Below are 22534 nucleotides of genomic sequence, written 5' to 3' on the forward strand. Positions count from 1 at the left end.
GGGGGGGTCGGTAAACCCTCCGGCACTCTATTTTTATCCGGTACCATTCGGAACTCTTCCCGTGTCCAAATAACATGGTCCAATATATCAATCTTTATGTCTCGACCATTTCGAGACTCCTCGTCATGTCTGTGATCTCAACTGGGACTTCAAATAAACTTCAGTCATAAAAAAACATAACTCATAATACATATCATCATCGAACGTAAAGCGTGTGGACCCTACGGGTTCGACAACTATGTAGACATGACCGAGACACATCTCCGATCAATAACCAATAACGGAACCTAGATTTTCATATGGCTCCTACATATTCTACGACGATCTTTATCGGTCAAACCGCATAACAACATACGTTATTCCCTTTGTCATTGGTATGTTACTTGCCCGAGATTCAATCGTTGGTACCTTCATACCTAGTTCAATCTCGTTACCAGCAAGTCTCTTTACTCGTTCCGTAATGCTTCATCCCACAACTAACTCATTAGTCACATTGCTTGCAAGGCTTATAGTGATGAGCATTACTGAGAGGGCCCAGAGATACCTCTCCGATAAACGGAGTGAAAAATCCTAATCTCGATCGATGCCAACTCAACAAACACCTTCGGAGACACCTGTAGAGCATATTTATAATCACCCAGTTACGTTGTGACATTTGATAGCACACAAGGTGTTCCTCGGTATTCGGGAGTTGCATAATCTCATAGTCAGAGGAACATGTATAAGTTATGAAGAAAGCAATAGTAATAAACTTATCAATCATTATGCTAAGCTAACGGATGGGCCATGTCCATCACATCATTCTCTAATGATGTGATCTCGTTCATAAAATGACAACACATGTCTATGGTTAGGAAACATAACCACCTTTGATTAACGAGCTAGTCAAGTAGAGGCATACTAGGGACCATATGTTTTGTCTATGTATTCACACATGTACTAAGTTTCCGGTTAATACAATTCTAGCATGAATAATAAACATTTATCATGATATAAGGAAATATAAATAACAACTTTATTATTGCCTCTAGGGCATATTTCCTTCAAGGACTTGGCCAATGGTTGCCCCAACGTCAAGGAAGACGGGCCTGCCTTCAATGCAGAAGATTTTGCTTCAATAGCAAGGGAAATGCGTCCTCTAGCAAGTAAGATGGCTGAAGATACCGATCTGTCACATTATCAGCCGGTTTACGATGCTGACAATAAGGTCAAGGCGCCAATCCATGATTCTCAGGACCTTACGCCTCCAAGTCGTAAGCACACTTTTGCCCCTGACATTGACCCGTCAACACTTATTAGTGATTGATACGTCTCCGTCGTATCTATAATTTTTGATTGTTCCATGCCAATATTCTTCAACTTTGATATACTTTTGGCAACATTTTATACTATTTTTGGGACTAACATATTGATCCAGTGCCTAGTGCCAGTTCCTGTCTGTTGCATGTTTTATGTTTCGCAGAAAACCAATCTCAAACGGAATCCAAACGGGATAAAAACGGACGGAGAATTATTTTGGAATATTTGGGATTTTCCGGAGGAAGAATCAACACGAAACGGTGTCCGGGGTGGCCATGAGACAGGGGGGCGCGCCCCCTACCCCTGGGCACGCCCTGGGCTCTCGTGGGCCACTCGTAAGGCGGTTGAGGCTCTACTTGTGCCGCAAGAAAGCTAATTTTATGAGAAAAATCTGGGCAAAAGATTCACCCCAATCGGAGTTACGGATCTCCAGATATAAAGGAAATGGTGAAGGGGCAGAGTTAGAGAACGCAGAAACAGAGAGATATATCCAATCTCGAAGGGGCTCTCGCCCCTCCCAAGCCATGGGATCCAAGGACCAGAGGCGAAACCCTTCTCCCATCTAGGGAGGAGGTCAAGGAAGAAGAAGAAGAAGGGGGGCTCTCTCCCCCTTGCTTTCGGTGGCGCCGGAACGCCGCCGGGGGCCATCATCATCACCGCGATCTTCACCAACACCGCTGTCATCTTCACCAACATCTCCATCACCTTCCCCCCTCTATCTACAACGGTCCACTCTCTCGCAACCTGCTGTACCCTCTACTTGAACATGGTGCTTTATGCTTCATATTATTAACCAGTGATGTGTTGCCATCCTATGATGTCTGAGTAGATTTTCATTGTCCTATTAGTGGTTGATGAATTGCTATGATTGATTTAATTTGCTTGTGGTTATGTTGCTGTCCTATGGTGCCCATCATATGAGCGCGCGCGTGGATCACACCATAGGGTTAGTTGTATGTTGATAGGACTATGTATTGGAGGGCAAGAGTGACAGAAACTCCAGACTAGCATAGAAATTGATACATACGGGATTGAAGGGGGACTAATATATCTTAGTGCTATGGTTGGGTTTTACCTTAATGAACGTTAGTAGTTGCGGACTGCTTGCTAATAGTTCCAATCGTAAGTGCATAGAATTCCAAGTCAGGGATGACATGCTAGCAGGGCCTCTCCCACATAAAAACTTGCTATCGGTCTAGTAACGTAGTCAATTGCTTAGGGACAATTCCACTACTCCTACCACCACTTTTCCACACTCGCTATATTTACTTTATTGCATCTTTATCTAAACAGCCCCTACTTTTTATTTACGTGTTCTTTATTATCTTGCAAACCTATCCTATCACACCTACAAAGTACTTCTAGTTTCATACTTGTTCTAAGTAAAGCGAACGTCAAGCGTGCGTAGAGTCGTATCTGTGGCCGATAGTACTTGAAAGAGTATTTGTTCTACCTTTAGCTCGTCGTTGGGTTCGACACTCTTACTTATCGAAAGAGGCTACAACTATCCCGTATACTTGCGGGTCATCAAGACCTTTTTCCGGCACCGTTGCCGGGGAGTCATAGCATGGGGTGAATATTCTCGTGTGTGCTTGTTTGCTTTATCACTAAATAATTTTTATTTGCTGTTCTAAGCTGTTCTCTATCTTTAGTTATGGATATGGAACGCAAAATACCAAAAAAATTAGATGTACTTGCTACTCATGTAGATGGGGTAACTCCTAAAACCCCCGACTCTCATTATGCGAGAGATATTATGTACTACTTTGATAATCCTGAGAAAACCCCATTCAACTTCATAATGGGAGACACGTTGGATCAACGTGAATACTTTAGGGATTATCGCTCGACACAAAAAGGGAAACTAGTATGGGATCAATTTATTATGTTGCATTGGTATGCCTGGAATCTATGCTTGAGATATGATATTACTTGTTGCTCTAGGATGGAGGCTCCACACCTTCCCTTTTCATGCAAATTTAATGATAATGAAACCTTAGCTTCTTATGCTAATGGTATATATGATTACTATGATGTGGAACAAATAGAAGAATTTGTTGCTTTTAAGGCTGCTTATGAAATTGAAGCTTTGTTTGAAAAGTATGAAGCTTTTGATGATGATGGTTATAGGCCTGAAAATCTTGCTATGCTTAGATATTTCTATGAAAATCATGAATACAATTACTATATTAATGCTTTTATGAAGAAAGTCTCTGTTGTCCAAGAAGAGACTAATATTTTGCAGGAAGCTATGGAAGAAGAAACTGATAAAACTGTGAGCTCATTGGATGAAAAAGATGATGAGGAGAGCGAAGAACAAAAGGAGGAAGAGCGGATTAGCTACCCGTGCCCACCTTCTAATGAGAGTAACCCTCCAACTCATACATTATTTAATTCCCCTTCGTGCTTACCGAAGGATGATTGCTATGATGATTGCTATGATCCCTTGAATTTGTTTGAAATATCCCTTTTTGATGATGCTTGCTATGCTTGTGGCCAAGATACCAATATGAATTATGCTTATGGATATGAACTTGCTATAGTTCCTTATGTTAAACATGAAATTGTTGCTATTGCACCCACGCATGATAGTCCTATTATCTTTTTGAATTCTCCAAACTACACTATATCGGAGAAGTTTGTGTTTATTAAGGATTATATTGATGGGTTGCCTTTTACCATTGCACATGATGATTTTGATGAATGTAATATGCATGTGCTTGCTGCTCCTACTTGCAATTATTATGAGAGAGGAACTATTTCTCCACCTCTCTATGTTTCCCATACTATGAAATTGCAAGAAACTGCTTATATTATGCATTGGCCTTTACTTGGTGTGCATGAATTGTTCTTTTATGACATGCTGATGCATAGGAAGAGAGTTAGACTTCGTTGTTGCACGATATATGTTACGTTGTGCTCAATACTAAATTACAAATCATTGTTAATTAAAATTGGCTTTGATATACCTTGGGATCCGGGTGGATTCATTACTTGAGCACTAAATGCCTAGCTTAATGGCTTTAAAGAAAGCGTTGCCAGGGAGACAACCCGGAAGTTTTAGAGAGTCATTTATTTCTGTTGAGTGCTTTCATATAGTTTAAAAACAAAAAAATAAAGAGGAGAACCTAAAACTTTTCAAAAAGGAAAGTGAAAGTGAGAAATACAAGCATTGTTGAAGTGGGAGCTAGCCTTGAACTTTGTTCATGCTCACGGGAACTTTGTGAATCTTGATTACAGAAACTTTTCAACAAAAATAATTATCCCCTTGTATAATTCCATTGTATTATAAAAATCATGTGCCAAGGTTTGCCTTTAGGATGTTTACAATGCTTGTTGGTTTGTACGGTGCAGGACAGAAACTTTGGCTGTAGTGCGCGATTTTACGTTTTTAACTGGAACGTCAAATGGTTCTGATTCCTTTTGCACTGTATTTCTATACAACTTTTTTATTTTTTTTCCTAATTTTGGTAGAATTGTTGGGGTACCAGAAGTATTGTTATTGTTTAGATTTCTACAGACTGTTCTGTTTTTGACAGATTCTGTTTTTGATGCATAGTTGGCTTGTTTTGATGAATCTATCAATTTATATCAGTGGATTAAGCCATGGAAAAGCTATATTACAGTAGACACATTGGAAAAACAAAATATGAATTGGTTGCTACAGTACTTAGAGTAGTGATTTGCTTTATTATACTAACGGATCTTACCGAGTTTTCTGTTGAAGTTTTGTGTGAATGAAGTGTCTAAACGAGGAGGTCTCGATATGAGGAAAAGGGAGAGAGGCAAGAGCTCAAGCTTGGGGATGCCCGAGGCAACCCAATTAAATATTCAAGGAGACTCAAGCGTCTAAGCTTGGGGATGCCCCGGAAGGCATCCCCTCTTTCTTCAACAAGTATTGGTATGTTTTCGTATTCGTTTCGTTTATGCATTATGTGCAAGTCTTGGACCGTCTTTTTCATTTAGTTTTCATTTTTATTTTATGTACCATGCTGGTATGAGATAGTCCTTGGTTTATTTATAGAATGCTCATTGCACTTCACTTAAATCTTTTGAGTATGGATTTATAGAATGCTTCATGTGCTTCACTTATATCATTTGAAGTTGGATTGCATGTTTCTCTTCATATAGACAACCACCATTTGTAGAATGCTCTTTTGCTTCACTTATATTTGTTAGAGCATGGGCATATATTTTGTAGAAAGAATTAAACTCTCTTGCTTCACTTATATCTATTTAGAAAGATGACAGGAATTAGTCATTCACATGGTTAGTCATAAAATCCTACATAAACTTGTAGATCACTGAATATGATATGTTTGATTCCTTGCAATAGTTTTGCGATATAAAGGTGGTGATATTAGAGTCGTGCTAGTTGAGTAACTGTGAAATTGAGAAATACTTGTGTTGAGGTTTGCAAGTCCCGTAGCATGCACGTATGGTGAACCGTTATGTAACGAAGTTGGAGCATGAGGTGCTCTTTGATTGCTTTCCTTATGAGTGGCAATCGGGGATGAGCGATGGTCTTTTCCTACCAATCTATCCCTCTTGGGGCATGCGTAGTAGTACTTTGCTTCGAGGGCTAAGTAGACTTTTGCAATAAGTATATGAGTTCTTTATGACTAATGTGAGTCCATGGATATACGCACACTCATCCTTCCACTTTGCTAGTTTCTATTTTACTGCGCAACTTTCGCCGGTAGCATAAACCCATTATTTACCCTCCTAAAAACAGCCGCCATACCTACCTATATGGCATTTCCATAGCCATTCCGAGATATATTGCCATGCAACTTTCCACCGTTCCGTTTATTATGACACGTTTCATCATTGTCATATTGCTCTTTGCATGATCATGTAGTTGACATCGTATTTGTGGTCAAACCTCATAACAACATACGTTGTTCCCTTTGTCATTGGTATGTTACTTGCCCGAGATTCAATCGTCGGTACCTTCATACCTAGTTCAATCTCGTTACCAGCAAGTCTCTTTACTCGTTCCGTAATGCTTCATCCCACAACTAACTCATTAGTCACATTGCTTGCAAGGCTTATAGTGATGAGCATTACTGAGAGGGCCCAGAGATACCTCTCCGATACACGGAGTGAAAAATCCTAATCTCGATCTATGCCAACTCAGCAAACACCTTCGGAGACACTTGTAGAGCATATTTATAATCACCCAGTTACGTTGTGACATTTGATAGCACACAAGGTGTTCCTCGGTATTCGGGAGTTGCATAATCTCATAGTCAGAGGAACATGTATAAGTTATGAAGAAAGCAATAGTAATAAACTTATCGATCATTATGCTAAGCTAACGGATGGGCCATGTCCATCACATCATTCTCTAATGATGTGATCTCGTTCATAAAATGACAACACATGTCTATGGTTAGGAAACATAACCACCTTTGATTAACGAGCTAGTCAAGTAGAGGCATACTAGGGACCATATGTTTTGTCTATGTATTCACACATGTACTAAGTTTCCGGTTAATACAATTCTAGCATGAATAATAAACATTTATCATGATATAAGGAAATATAAATAACAACTTTATTATTGCCTCTAGGGCATATTTCCTTCAAGGACTTGGCCAATGGTTGCCCCAACGTCAAGGAAGACGGGCCTGCCTTCAGTGCAGAAGATTTTGCTTCAATAGCAAGGGGAATGCGTCCTCTAGCAAGCAAGATGGCCGAAGATACTGATATGTCACATTATCAGCCGGTTTACGATGCTGACAACAAGAAGGTCAAGGCGCCAATCCATGATTCTCTGGACCTTACGCCTCCAAGTCGTAAGCACACTTTTGCCCCTGACATTGACCCATCAACACTTATTTGTGATTAATAAGTCTCCGTTGTATCTATAATTTTTGATTGTTCCATGCCAATATTCTTCAACTTTCATATACTTTTGGCAACATTTTATACTATTTTTGGGACTAACATATTGATCCAGTGCCCAGTGTCAGTTCCTGTCTGTTGCATGTTTTATGTTTCGCAGAAAACCAATATCAAAGGGAATCCAAACGGGATAAAAAAGGACAGAGAATTATTTTGGAATATTTGGGATTTTTCGGAGGAAGAATCAACGCGAAACGGTGTCCGTGGTGGCCACGAGACAGGGGGGCGCGCCCCTACCCCTGGGCGTGCCCTGGGCTCTCGTGGGCCAGCTGTAAGGCGGTTGAGGCTCTACTTTTGCCGCAAGAAAGCTAATTTTGTGAGAAAAATCTAGGCAAAAGATTCACCCCAATCGGAGTTACAGATCTCCAGATATAAAGGAAACGGTGAAGGGGCGGAATTAGAGAACGCAGAAACAGAGAGATAGATCCAATCTCGGAGGGGCTCTCGCCCCTCCCAAGCCATGGGAGCCAAGGACCAGAGGGGAAACCTTTCTCCCATCTAGGGAGGAGGTCAAGGAAGAAGAAGAAGAAGGGGAGCTCTCTCCCCCTTGCTTCCGGTGGCGCCGGAACGCCGCCGGGGGCCATCATCATCACCGCGATCTTCACCAACACCGCCGTCATCTTCACCAACATCTCCATCACCTTCCCCCCTCTATCTACAGCGGTCCACTCTCCCGCAACCCGCTGTACCCTCTACTTGAACATGGTGCTTTATGCTTCATATTATTATCGAATGATGTGTTGCCATCCTATGATGTCTGAGTAGATTTTCGTTGTCCTATTGGTGGTTGATGAATTGCTATGATTGATTTAATTTGCTTGTGGTTATGTTGCTGTCCTATGGTGCCCATCATATGAGCGCGTGCGTGGATCACACCATAGGGTTAGTTGTATGTTGATAGGACTATGTATTGGAGGGCAAGAGTGACAGAAGCTCCAGACTAGCATAGAAATTGATACATACGGGATTGAAGGGGGACCAATATATCTTAATGCTATGGTTGGGTTTTACCTTAATGAACGTTAGTAGTTGTGGACTACTTGCTAATAGTTCCAATCATAAGTGCATAGAATTCCAAGTCAGGGATGACATGCTAGCAGGGCCTCTCCCACATAAAAACTTGCTATTGGTCTAGTAACGTAGTCAATTGCTTAGGGACAATTCCACTACTCCTACCACCACTTTTCCACACTCGCTATATTTACTTTATTGCATCTTTATCTAAACAGCCCCTACTTTTTATTTATGTGTTCTTTATTATCTTGCAAACCTATCCTATCACTCCTACAAAGTACTTCCAGTTTCATACTTGTTCTAGGTAAAGCGAACGTCAAGCGTGCGTAGAGTCGTATCTGTGGCCGATAGGACTTGAAAGAGTATTTATTCTACCTTTAGCTCCTCGTTGGGTTCGACGCTCTTACTTATCGAAAGAGGGTACAACTATCCCATATACTTGCGGGTCATCAGTGATGAAGCTATATTGAAAGCTTCGACTGTGATCAACTAGGCAACATCTGACTTCCAGCCAATGGGTGAAGAGGAGGACGATGAACCGGTGCTGGATGATCCACAACCCTCAAGCCACCAAGGTCAAGACCAGTAAGCTGCCCGCCGGCTTAGCATCTGCCAGCTGTAATACTTTACAAAAACAGTTATTCTTTTGGGCCATCTGCTTCCTTGTAATAGGTGAGCTTTAAAACAATTATCTGCCATGCCAGCGCGTATGTTAACCTTCATAACACTTTATGAACCATTTTAATCTTCCTTGACGATCTAGTGTTCATGCTTATGCTCATTATCAACTTTGCTGAGGCATGTCATCATAAACCCTGCATACGAACAGAGTAGAAGTACCTTGGCGGTTTTCTCCAAGGCGGGTCAAAAACTCCATATAACAAACCACTAGTGACTGTAATGTCCATAACTAGGGCTGATTTACCAAAACCTTATAGAATAAGGGCAACAATGTCCACTATGTATCTTGCCGGCTTACCATGCCATATGAAATAAGGGCAACAATCCCAACTCAGAGTGCAGCACTTTGTAATTTATTCACACTACCGGCTTACAACGCCTTAGACAACAGAGGGTAACATCCCCCAAAATGTTGAGAGTACAGGACCTCAAACATATGATCCTCATCTGCTGGCGACTTAACGCCCAAAGCCAGACAGGGTTACCAAAACATCGGTAATATCACATTAAGATCAAGGCATCAGGGCCTGAATCCACTTTCAACCATATATCAACATGGGACAAATAGCAAAAAAGATTGAAAGGCAATAGAAAACAAAAAATCAAGGCTTTCAAAGGCTGCCGGGCCTCAACATCAAGTGATTTTCAAGGGCTGCACAACCACTGAGTTACTCCTTCATTCAAACCTTGTAAGTCGGGCCTCACATGATCAATCAACATTTTAACCTTGACAAGTTCAGGGCCTTTCCAAGATTGACTGTCAAGAGTATGGCGAGTCATTCAAGGATTACTTGGTCGGAGTGGCAAGCATACAAAGGCATGATAACCCGGATTTTTGGTGAATAAACCTCGCATCCAAGCCTACTACAAGGGACAACAAAGCTCCTGTTTATTTAACAAGAAGCCCCCAAGTAATATTTTGATTCAGGCGTTTCAAGCCGGATTAGTAGGGTAGTTATAGCTATGCTCAATGAGTAGGAAGCCCCCAAGTGAGTTTATGAAGTAAATAAAGACTCAAATTCTTAAAATGAAATGACAGAGGCCCTGAATTATCAGGGATGCTGACTTTATTATACTTGTCATAATATATACACTGGCAAAAGTATGTACATCACAAGAGCCGATGGCTCAGGTGTAATATGGCTGAAGATGAGCAATATTCCACGGCCGGTGGATCTCCTCCTCCGATGTGCGTGAGTCCTTGTGGTCTCAAACATCAATAAGGTAGCATGACCCATTGTTCAGATTCTTGCTGACCACAAAAGGCCCTTCCCAAGGTGAGGACAACTTGTGCATGTCAGTTTGATCCTGGATGAGCCAGAGCACCAAATCTCCTTCTTGAAAAGTTCTGGTTTTAACTCGGCGGCTGTGATAATGATGCAGATCTTGCTGGTAAATCGCCGAACGAGCCACAACAAGGTCACGCTCTTCATCCAACATGTCAATAGCATCTTGATGTGCTTTTTCATTATCAGCTTCAACATAAGCCGCCACACTGGGCGAGTCGTGACGTATGTCACTAGGGAGAACCGCCTCTGCTCAAACCATGAAGAAAGGCGTGTAACCTGTAGATCTGTTGGGGGTGGTATTGATACTCCAAAGCACTAAGGGCAACTCTTCCACCCAACAACCTGGTGTCCTCTGTAAAGGGACCATAAGCCGGGGCTTGATACCTCTCAAGATTTCGTGATTAGCTCTTTCAGCTTGGCCATTAGACTGGGGGTGAGACACTGATGATACATCAAGACGGATATGCTCTTGTTGACAGAATTCTTTCATTGCTCCCTTAGACAGATTAGTACCATTATCAGTAATGATACTATGAGGATATCCAAAACGAAAGATCACCTTTTTGATACATTGAACCACCGTGTCCGCATCACATTTGCTGACCGGCTCAGCTTCAACCCACTTTGTAAATTTGTCAACAGCTACCAGGAGATGAGTCTTTTTATCCTTAGACCTTTTGAAAGGCCCAGCTATATCCAGCCCCCAGACTACAAACAACCAACTAATTGGAATCATCCTCAATTCTTGAGCCGGCACATGAGCTCGTCGTGAAAATTTCTGACAGCAATCACATTTACTGACCAGATCTTCAGCATCCGCATGAGCCGTCAGCCAATAAAACCCATGATGAAAAGCCTTACTTATGAGAGACTTAGAGCCGACATGATGACCGCAATCTCCTTCATGAATCTCCCTTAGAATTTCACGTCCCTCCTCAGGGGAAATACATCGTTGAAACACTCCTGTAACACTGCATTTGTGTAGCTCACCATTGACAATAGTCATTGACTTAGACCTCTGGGTTATTTGCCTGGCCAGAGTTTCATCCTCAGATAACTCGCCCCGGGTCATATAAGCCAAATATGGAACAGTCCAATTAGGAATAACATGGAGAGCCGCCACCAACTGCGCCTCCGGGTCATGAATTGCAAGATCTTCCTTTGTAGGCAATTTAACCGAAGGGTTATGCAAAATATCAAGGAAAGTATTAGGAGGTACCGGCTTACACTGGGACCTGAGATGGCTTAATGCATCAATGACCTCATTTTTCCTTCGATCAATATGCTCCACTCGATACCCCTTGAAATGACCAGCAATATTATCAACCTCCCAGTGATAAGCCGCCATGAGTGGATCTCTGGAATCCCACGTTCCTGATACTTGCTGAGCCACCAAATCTGATTCGCCAAAACACCTCACCCGACTTATATTCATTTCTTTAGCCATCCGAAGACCATGGAGTAAGGCTTCATACTCAGCTGCATTGTTAGTACAAGGGAACATCAACCTTAAAACATAGCAAAATTTGTCACATCACGGAGAAGCTAAAATGACTCCAGCCCCCGAGCCTTCCAGTTTCCTGGATCCATCAAAGTGAATAGTCCAATATGTGTTATCTGACTTATCCTCATACATCTATAATTCCGTCCAGTCATTGATGAAATCCACCAGTGCTTGAGATTTGATGGCCGTTCCAGGGACATACTTCAACCCATGGGGCCGAAGCTCAATTGCCCACTTGGCTACCCAACCTGTGGCTTCTCTGTTTTGAATAATATCTCCCAAAGGAGTAGAACTAACCACAGTGATGGGATAGCCAAGGAAATATTGCTTCAACTTGCGACTGGCCATGAACACGCCATAAACCATTTTTTGCCAATGCGGATATCTCTGTTTAGACTCAATGACCACCTCACTCACATAATAAACCAGGCTTTGAACTGGATACTCCTTGCTCGACTCTTTCCGTTCCACCACAACGGCTACACTGACCGCCCTATTGTTAGCAGTCACATACAGAAGCAGGGGCTCCTTCTCAATAGGAGCAGCAAGAACCGGCGGTTCAGCCAGCTGTCTCTTAAGGCCTTCAAACACCTCATTAGCCGCGTCACTCCAGACGAAATCATCCGTTTTCTTCATCATTTGATACAAAGGAATTGCCTTTTCTCCTAAGCAGCTTATAAACCGGCTCAAGGCCGTAATACAACCCGCGAAATGCTGGATGTCATTGATACACGCCGGCTTAGCCAAAGAAGTGATAGCCTTGATCTTCTCCGGGTTAGCTTCAATGCCCCTCTCAAAAACCAGGAAACGCAATAACTTGCCTACTGGTACGCCAAAGACACACTTGGCCGGGTTAAGCATCATTTTATAAACCCATAGATTGTCAAAGGTCTCTTTCATATCATTTATCAAAGTCTCCTTCTTCCTAGACTTCACAACAATATCATCCACATAAGCATGAACATTGCACCCAATCTGGTTATGAAGGCAATTCTGAACACATGTTGGTAAGCCATCTGGGCACTCTTGGGCCCAAAGGGCATGGACACATAGCAGAAGGCTCCAAAGGGAGTGATGAAAGTTGTCTTCTCTTGGTCCTTAACTGCCATCTTGATATGATAATAACCAGAATAAGCATCCAAAAATCTCAAATGCTCACAACCCGTCGTAGCATCAATAGTCTGATCAATGCAAGGGAGAACAAAAGGATCAACCGAAGCCTTGTTAAGGTATGTATAATCCACACACATATGCCAAGTGCCGTTTTTCTTAAGTACCAACACCGGGTTAGCCAACCATTCTGGATGAAAAACTTCAATGATAAACCCAGCCGCCAAGAGCTGGGCCACTTCTTCACCAATGGCCTTACACCTCTCTTCGTTAAAATGCCGAAGAAACTCTTTGATCAGCTTAAACTTGGGATCCACATTAATAGTGTGTTCAGCGAGTTCCCTCGGTACACCTAGCATGTTAGAAGGCTTCCATGCAAAGGTGTCCTGGTTCTCATGGATGAACTCGATGAGCGCGCTTTCCTATTTCGGATCCATATTAGCACTGATGCCGAACTGCTTGGACGAATCACCAGGAACAAAATCAACCATCTTAGTGTCATCTGCCGATTTAAACTTCAACAGGGGTTCGTTTTCTGTAGTTGGCTTCTTCAAAGGCGTCATATCCGCCGGGTCAACCATGTCTTTATAAAACTTCAACTCCTCAGCGGCACATGCCGACTCAGCATACGCAACATCTCCTTATTCATAGTCCATAGCAATCTTCCTATCACCATGCACCATGATGGTGTCCTTATGACTCGACATTTTAAGCTGCAAATAAACATAACACGGCCGTGCCATAAACTTGGCGTAAGCCGGCCGCCCGAACAGGGCATGTTACATGCTCTTGATCTTCACCACCTCAAAGGTCAACTTCTCAGCTCTGGAATCATAAGCATGTCCAAAGGCCGCCTCCAGGGTTACCTTACCCATTGGATATGCCGACTTACGAGGCACCACACCATGGAAAATAGTAGAAGATGTCTTAAGATCTTTGTCAGTTAAATTCATTCAACAAAAAGTCTCATAGTAAAGGATATTGATACTACTGCCACCATCCATGAGTACCTTTGTTAACTTGTATCCTCCCACCTAAGGTGCAACTACCAATGCTAATTGACTCGGATTGTCAACCCGGGGCCGGTGATCCTCCCGACTCCACACGATAGGCTGCTCAGACCATCTTAAATACCGAGGAACCGTCGGTTCAACAGAATTCACCGCCCGCTTATGGATCTTTTGATCCCGTTTTCACAGACTCATAGTAAACACATGATATTGCGTGCTATTAAGCTGTTTAGGATGGCTCTGATAACCAGACTGCTGCTGCTGATTTCCTTGGCCAGATTGCCGATTAAAACCACCTTGAGTACCTTGGCCCTGAAAGCCAGAGCTTGAGCCACCACCTCCAAACCCAGGCCCGTGTGAGCCGGGTTCTGAACCGCCTTGCGGACCATGATTATTCTGGGAGAAACTACAATTTTTATACTCCTTCATTATGAAGCAATCCTTCCACAGATGACCAGCTGGCGTCTCCTACGTGTCGTGCTTCGAGCAAGGTTGATTCACCATGGCCTCCAGGTCAAACCTTGGCCCTCCAAACCGGGGTGGTGGTGCTCTCCCCTTACGACACCGGTTATTTCCTTGTGTATTGGTGTTAGCCACAAAATCAGAATTGCCATTGGCTTTCCGTTTATCGTTGCCACTTTGGTTCGTCGGGTTATGTTGTCCCTTCACATTGCCATTCTTCTTTCCCTTATCGTCCTTCTCTTCATCAGATTCAAGATCTTTAGTGCTATCTGAGTCGACATATTTAGTGAGAGCCAACATGAGCTCCCCCATATCATTGCAATGACATTTAAGCCGTCCCAATTTCTGTTTAAGGGGAAGGAAACGGCAATTCTTCTCCAACATCAGGATTGTTGGGCCGACATTGATACCGTCTGACGAATGTATAATAGCTGAGACCCGAGCACCCAACGGGTTGTTGACTCGCCCTCGCATGGGTTGTTTGCATTTATCTTTGGAATTTTGAATAAACTATGCTTTCAACTCCGCCCATGACCCGATAGAGTTAGCAGGTAGCACTTTCAACCAAGTACGAGCCGGCCCATCTAACATCATGGTGAAATACTTAGCACATGCAGCGTCACTGATGTCCAACATCTCATTGCCATCTCGTAGCTTTCAATCCAAGTCTCCGGGGGTTGATCCTCCATGTAGTTAAGCACCTTACGGGGCCCTTGAAATCCTTGGGCAAGCGCTCATTGCGCAGGGCCGACACTAAACAAGGTTACCTGAGGTTCTGGAAGTTACTCCTACCCCCATAGAGGCTAATGGATAAGACGGAGATTGTTGCTGAGACGCCAATTCAGCCTCACGCCGCACCTTGCCCTGGTCCACCAAGGTCTGGAAAATGTTCCCAACACGCGGTGAGTCAGGCCTACGAGGTTGATTATGGTGCCGCTCACTGCTCAACACAGCCGACTCATCGAGGTGTCGGCTATAGCTCTAACTTGGGCATGATGTTGAATGAATCCAATCACGATTGTACAAATAAGCCGCCTGTTGAGTCATGGCCGTCTGAAGAAGCTCTTCGGCTCACTGTATTTCCATCGCTGCTGGTGACTCATCTTGAACGGGGAAAGCCGCCAGTCTAGTAGACGCAGCTATCATGTTATCCAAGGGATTAGAAAAATGACCCGGGGGTGTCAGAACGCGCTGGGGAGGGGTCAAATTCAAACGCGGGGGTCTATAGCACGTAGGTGAAACGGTTCTCCAGCCGCCGACGCCTCAACAGCTCGGTCCACCCCGGGCGGGTTACTGGTTCCTGCCCCGGCGTGTTGAAAAGGTTCCTCGCATCGTAAACTGAGGGTAACCAACTCACATGCCTTCTGTTAAAGACAACATTTGATGCGTCCCAGTCCAAGCTCAAACGAAAGCTCTCTGCTTGAAGCCGTTCTGCCTCCCTCTATAAGGCAGCCCATTCCGTTGCCATCCGGGTGTTCTCAGCATTTAGATCCTCCTTGGCTTGCTCTATCTCATCACGTAATTTCACAACATATGCGTTATGCTGAGTTTGGTTTGCCTCTGCCATTAATAGTGTTGCCAGGGCATCCAATAGATCAGATAAAACTTGAGTCGACGAGCGCATAGGGCCTGCTGCCTCGGCTGCCATTGCCATTGTTGACCCAGAGATCATCGTTGCTGCAGTTGAATAATCCTGCCCTGGCTGCGTATCGGCCATGAAGATCACAACCCGGTGTGGCGGCTCGTAGGGGGTCCAGAATACTGTCACTATCGGAACAACCCCCAAGCCCGCCATCCAGAACTTGATACATGGAATCGCTCTCGCCAGTTGATGACTCATCGCCTGAATAGACGATCGTCTCTCCACCATACACATATCCACCCTCAAGATCCACTCCTTGAGTAAAACCAACAAAGACATCTCTTGGGGCGGCTTGAACCCTAGCGGGTCGCATGCGTTGAGCCGTCTCGATGATGTCGGTGCAGGTGTCTGGCTCAACCTCCGTATCTCCAATCTTGCCAATGAAGACATGAATTCCGCCAAAGGGGACCCGGTACCCATACTCGATTGAGCCGGCCTCGAGGCCCCAGCCCACGTCATCGATGTAAAGCTTGCCACGACGACTCTTAGTCATCCGGCCCATAGTGTATCCATTGAGCCCTGTGAAGCTGCCCTTCAAGAACTCGAAACCATCATGCGCTGGCCCCACGGTGGGTGCCAACTGTCTCTCCATCGTACAATGGTCAGAACAACCAACTGTAGGGATTCATGAGGATCATCCGCCCGAGGTTGATAATCCGGGTCAGCTAGCTTTGGTGGTGGCACCTCAGGTCGGAGAGTACAAGTTTACTAAAGTGCTCATGGATGGGGGAACTAGTATCAATATCCTTTGCTATGATATGTTTCGCCGTATGAATTTGCTGACAAAGATCTTAAGCCGTCCTCTACAGTTTTTCATGAGGTGGTGCCCGGTAAGTCAGTATATCCAGTTGGTAAGATAGCCTTGGAGGTAGTTTTTGGTAACGAATATGACTACAACGCTAAAAAATTGACTTTCGAAGTGGTAAGATCAAGAGCCCTTATCACGCCTTATTTGGACGGCCGGCTTATGCCAAATTTATGGCACAACCTTGTTATGTTTATCTGCATATTAAGATGCCGGGTTATAAGGGTACCATCACGGTACATGGAAACAGAAAGATAGCTTTGGAATGCGAAGAGGGCGACGATGCCTATGCTGAGTCGGCTTGTGCAACAGAGGAGCTGAAGTTCTATAAAGATAATGTTGACCCGACAGATATGACCCCCTTGAAGAAGTCGACTATAGAGCAGGACCCTTTGTTGAAGTTTAAATTGGTGGATGACACAAAATAGGTTGACTTCATCCCTGTCGATTCATCCAAGCAGTTCATTATTAGTGCTAACATGGATCCGAAATAGGAAAGTGTGCTCATTGAGTTCATCCGTGAGAACCGGGACATGTTTGCATGGAAACCTTCTGACATGCCAGGTGTACCGAGGGAACTCTCTGAGCATACTCTCAATATTGATGCGAAGTTTAAACCGGTCAAGCAATTCCTTCAGCATTTTAATGAAGAAAGGTGCAAGGCCATTGGTGAAGAAGTGGCCTGGCTCTTGGCGGCCGGGTTTATGGTTGAAGTTTTTCATCCTAAATGGTTGGCTAACCCGGTGCTGGTGCTTAAGAAGAACGACACTTAACGTATGTGCATAGATTACACAGACCTTAACAAGGCTTGTCCGGCTGATCCTTTTGCTCTCCCTCGTTTTGATCAGATCATTGATGCTACAATGGGTTGTGAGCGTTTGAGTTTTTTAGATGCTTATTCTGGTTATCATCATATCAAAATGGCAGTTAAGGACTAGGAGAAGACATCTTTCATCACTCTCTTTGGAGCCTTCTGCTGTGTGTCTATGCCTTTTGGGCTCAAGAGTGCCCAGGTGACTTATCAGCGTTGTGTTTAGAATTGCCTCCACAGCTAGATTGGACGCAATGTTCACGCTTATGTGGATGATATTGTTGTGAAGTCCAGGAAGAAGGAGACCTTGCTAGATGATCTTCTGGAGACCTTGACAATCTCCGGTTCTATAAGATGTTGCTTAACCCGGCCAAATGTGTTTTTGGTGTGCCAGCAGGCAAGCTCTTAGGTTTTCTGGTCTCTGAGAGAGGTATTGAAGCTAACCCAGAGAAAATCAAGGCTATCACTTCTTTGGCTAAGCCGGCGTGTGTTAATGATGTTCAGCATTTGGAGGGTCATATTACGGCCTTAAGCTAGTTTAGAAGCCGCCTGGGGGAAAATGCTATTCCTTTATACCAGATGATGAAGAAGACAAATCTCTTTGTGTGGAGTGATGTTGCCAATGGGGTGTTTGAGGTGGTTAAGAAACAGTTGGCTGAGCCGCCGATTCTTGCAGCTCCTAGTGATAAGGAGCCCTTACTCTTATATGTGGCTGCTAACAGCAAGGCCGTCAGCGTGGCAGTTGTTGTGGAGAGGAAGGAGTCAGGCAAGAATATCCAGTTCAAAGGCCGGTTTACTATGTCAGTGTAATATTAATTGAGTCTAAGCAGATGTAGCCACATTGGCAGAAGCTAGTTTGTGGAGTATTCATGGCTAGTTGCAAGTTGAAACATTATTTCCTTGGTCATCCCATCACTATGGTCAGTTCTGCTCCTCTTGGGGATATTATTCAAAACAGGGAAGCTACAGGACGGGTGGCTAAGTGGGCCATTGAGCTTGGATCCCATGGTCTGAAATATATGCCTAGAACAGCCATTAAGTCTCATGCACTTGTGGGTTTCATCAATGACTGGACAGAGTTGCAGATGCCCGAGGATAAGCCGGATAATACGTATTGGACTATTCATTTTGATGGATCCAGGCAGTTGGAAGGATCGGGGGCTGGAGTTATTTTGACTTCCCCACGAGGTGATAAGTTTTGTTATGTCTTGAGGCTAATGTTTCCTTGCACTAACAATGCAGCTGAATATGAGCCTTTACTCAATGGTCTTCGGATGGCCAAAGAGATGAACTTAAACCGGGTCAGGTGTTTTGGCGATTCAGATCTGGTGGCTCAACAAGTCTCAGGAACTTGGGATTCTAAAGACCAGCTCATGGCGGCTTATCACTGGACGATTGATGATATTGTTGGTCATTTCAAAAGTTATCTGGTGGAACATATTGATCGCAGGAAAAATGAGGCGGCTAATGCTTTAAGCCCGCTGGGGTCCTAGCGTAAACTGGTACCACCTAATGTTTTTCTTGATGTTCTAAATAATCCTTCAGTTAAATTGCCCACAGAGGAGGATCTTGCTATTCCTAACCCAGAGGCATAGTTGGTGGCGGCTCTTCATGTTATTCCGGATTGGACAGTGCCATACTTGGCTTATATGACCCATGGGCGAGTTATCTGAGGATGAAACTTTGGCCAGGAAGATAACCCAGTGGTCTAAGTGAATGACCATTGCCAATGGTGAGTTACACCGATGCAGTGTCACAGGGGTGTTCTAGTGATGCATCTCTCCTAAGGAGGGTCGTGAGGTTCTAAAGGAGATTCATGAAGGGGATTGCGGCCATCATGCCGACTCTAAGTCTCTCATTGCTAAGGCTTTTCGTCATGGGTTTTATTGGTTGATGGCTCATGCTGATGTGGAAGATCTGGTTAGCAAGTGCGATGGCTGTCAGAAATTTTCTAGATGAGCTCATGTGCCAGCTCAAGAATTCAGAATGATTCTAATTACTTGGCGGTTTGCATCCTGGGGGCTGGATATGGTTGGACCTTTCAAGAGATCCAAGGATAAGAAGACCCATCTTTTGGTGGCGGTTGACAAATTCACAAAGTGGGTTGAGGCAGAGCCGGTCAGCAAGTGTGATGCGGCAACGATAGTTCAATTCATTAAAAAGGTTATTTTCTGTTTTGGCTATCCTCATAACATCATCACTGATAATGGCACTAATCTATCTAAAGGTGCTATGAAAGAATTTTGTCAACAAGAGCATATTCGTCTTGACGTTTCATCAGAGGCTCACCCCCAGTCCAATGGTCAAGACGAAAGGGCCAATCAAGAAATCTTGAGAGGTATAAACCCCGGTTTATGGTCCCTTTGCAGAGGACGCCGGGTTATTGGGTTGAGGATTTACCCTCAGTGCTTTGGAGTATCAATACTACCCCCAACAGTCCATGGGTTATACGCCTTTCTTCTTGGTTTACGGAGCAGAGGCAGTTCTTCCCAGTGATATCCTTCACGACTTGCCCCGTGTGGCGGCTTATGTTGAAGCTGATAATGAAAAAGCACGTCAAGATGCTCTTGATTTGTTGGATGAAGAGCGTGACCTTGCGGCGGCTCGTACGGCGATATACCAGCAAGATTCACATTGCTATCATAGCCGCCGGGTTAAAACTCGAACCTTTCAAGAAGGCGATTTGGTGCTCCGGCTCATCCAGGATCAAACAGACATGCACAAATTATCCCCACCTAGGAAGGGCCCTTTGTGGTGAGAACAACGGTTCGTACTACCTCATTGATATTCGAGACCACAAGGACTCATGAACAACGGAGGAGGAGACCTACCGGCCTTGGAACATTGCTCATCTTTTGCCTTATTACACCTGAGCCACTGGCTCTTGTGTTGTATATATTTTCATCCATGTATATATTATGATCAAGTATAATAAAGCTAGCACCCCTAATAATTCAGGGCCTCTATCCTTTCATTTATGAGTATCTGAGTCTTTATTATCAATTCATAAGATACCTGGGGGCTTCCTGCTCATTGAGCATAGCTGTGACTACCCTCTTGATTCGGCTTGCATGCCTTGTTAAAAAGTACTTGGGGGCTTCCTGCTCATTGAGCATAACTATGACTACCCTATTGATCCGGCTTGCACGCCTTGTTAAAAATCCTACTCATTGAGCATAGCTATGACTACCCTATTGATCCGGCTTATACGCCTTGTTGCAAATCACTTGGGGGTTTATTGCCCAGGTTAAAGGTTACCAAACAACACGTGATATTGAGGCTTGGCAGCCTATGAACGCCTTGTTTTTTTCCTAATTTGTTATTTTTCTCTAAAGATTGTTGGATTCACATCTCTGTACCATATTGGCATATGGTTTAAAATGATTTAGGCCATGTAGCCTTAATCATCATGGCTCAGATTTGAGCATATCTGGAGTTTTGATAACCTGTTCTAGCTTCAGACATTAAGTCGCCAGTATACTTGGATTATGCGCTTGGAGTTATGTGCTCTAAGTTGTTGAACTGTCATCCTCACCGGATATGGCGATGTAAGCTAGTCGTATGAACCAATTTCACAGGTATGTTTTACTTGTTATATGAATATGCGCAGTTTTGATAGCTCGCCCTCGTTCTAGACTTTAAGTCACCAGAACATATTATGTTGAGCATTATAACCCTCCCTGGGGAAAACCGCCAGGGCACATGTTATTTATTTGTGTGTGTGCAAGCATCACAACATTATTTGTTATGACCCGTCTGATGAATGAATGTGATAAAGCACAAAACCGTGGATCTTCAAACGTCAGAATGACAGTTTAACATATTCAAGCATCAAAACATGCACAATGGCATGTCAGATCATTGTTTTCAACTAGCCTATTACAAGGCTACCATGAATCCCAAAATGATTAAGTGTTTTTTGAACAAACTGTGCCATGAGGTAGTTGGTAAGCCGCCACAAGGGATCAGCTGTCCTGATCTTGGTGTGTTGAAGACTTTGAGTCATCTTGCACCGGTTCTTCTTCTTCTTCCTCACCCATTGCCTGGAAGTCAGATGTGGCCCAGTTGATCCCAGTCAATGCTCTAAACACAGCTTCATCATCTATAAGGCTCGAAGGATCAATATCAGGGGCGAAGGTGTGCTTACATGTTGGCGGGATGAGGTCCATGGAATCATGAACCAGCGCTGCTACTCTTAAGTTTTCTTTGGTGTAAGCCGCCTGATATTTTGACAAGTCCGTCTCCTCTGCAGCTGGCTTGCCAAAGGGCGCATTTCTTTTACGCACTTGGTGAAATCTGCTGCTTCGAAGGGAGAACCGTCTTCTTTCAAGCATGGGCAACTGGTGGCTAGTTCTTTCAGGTCAAGTTTTGCTTGTCATGCCTTTTCCTGGCTCAGCATAGTGATGGCACCGACTCTAGCAGTTGACCGCTTTAGTTCTTCAACTCTTTACGGCAGCACCGATAGTTTCTTCAGCACTTCCTTGATGAGTGAAACTGGTTGCTTCTTATGGGAGACCGCAGAAATTGCCCGTTGAGCGTCGGTGTACAACTGCTCCACAAGGGTATATGCAGCTTTACGCGCATGTCTGGACCTAGCTTGGAACTTCTGGAGCCTGCATCAGAAAAGAGATTGATAAGCCGGTTAATGATTGTTATACATTGGTGGTGAACAATTGAAGTACAATATTACTTACCAAAGATGGCGGTTGTCATGCTACTGATATGATGTTTTAAGCCGGATAACTCGCCAGTCACCGGCTTAAGAGCAGCCTCAGCATCTTCCGCTCTCTTTAACAGAGCTGCCTTCTCAGTATCCTAGCCGACTCTCTCAGCACCGAACTCCTTTTTTAGCTTTTCGGTGTTTTCCAAAGCAGTATTCAATTCTGATTTGGCTTTGGAAGTTTCAGATTGTTGGAACTTGATGTTCTGCCGCAGATCAGTGACTTCAGATTCTTTCATACTTAATTCAGCCTGCAATGAACAGAGACAGACAATAT

The 22534-nt window shown here is 43.9% G+C and overlaps 1 pseudogene; it reads right to left on the reverse strand.

Moving 5' to 3' along the window:
* The window catches only part of LOC119279699, a 72981-nt pseudogene that overhangs the window by 44694 nt on the left and 5753 nt on the right, over positions 1-22534 (reverse strand).

The sequence above is a fragment of the Triticum dicoccoides genome, chromosome 3B (genome assembly GCF_002162155.2).
Source record: "Triticum dicoccoides isolate Atlit2015 ecotype Zavitan chromosome 3B, WEW_v2.0, whole genome shotgun sequence".
In the NCBI taxonomy this organism is placed as follows: Eukaryota; Viridiplantae; Streptophyta; class Magnoliopsida; order Poales; family Poaceae; genus Triticum; species Triticum dicoccoides.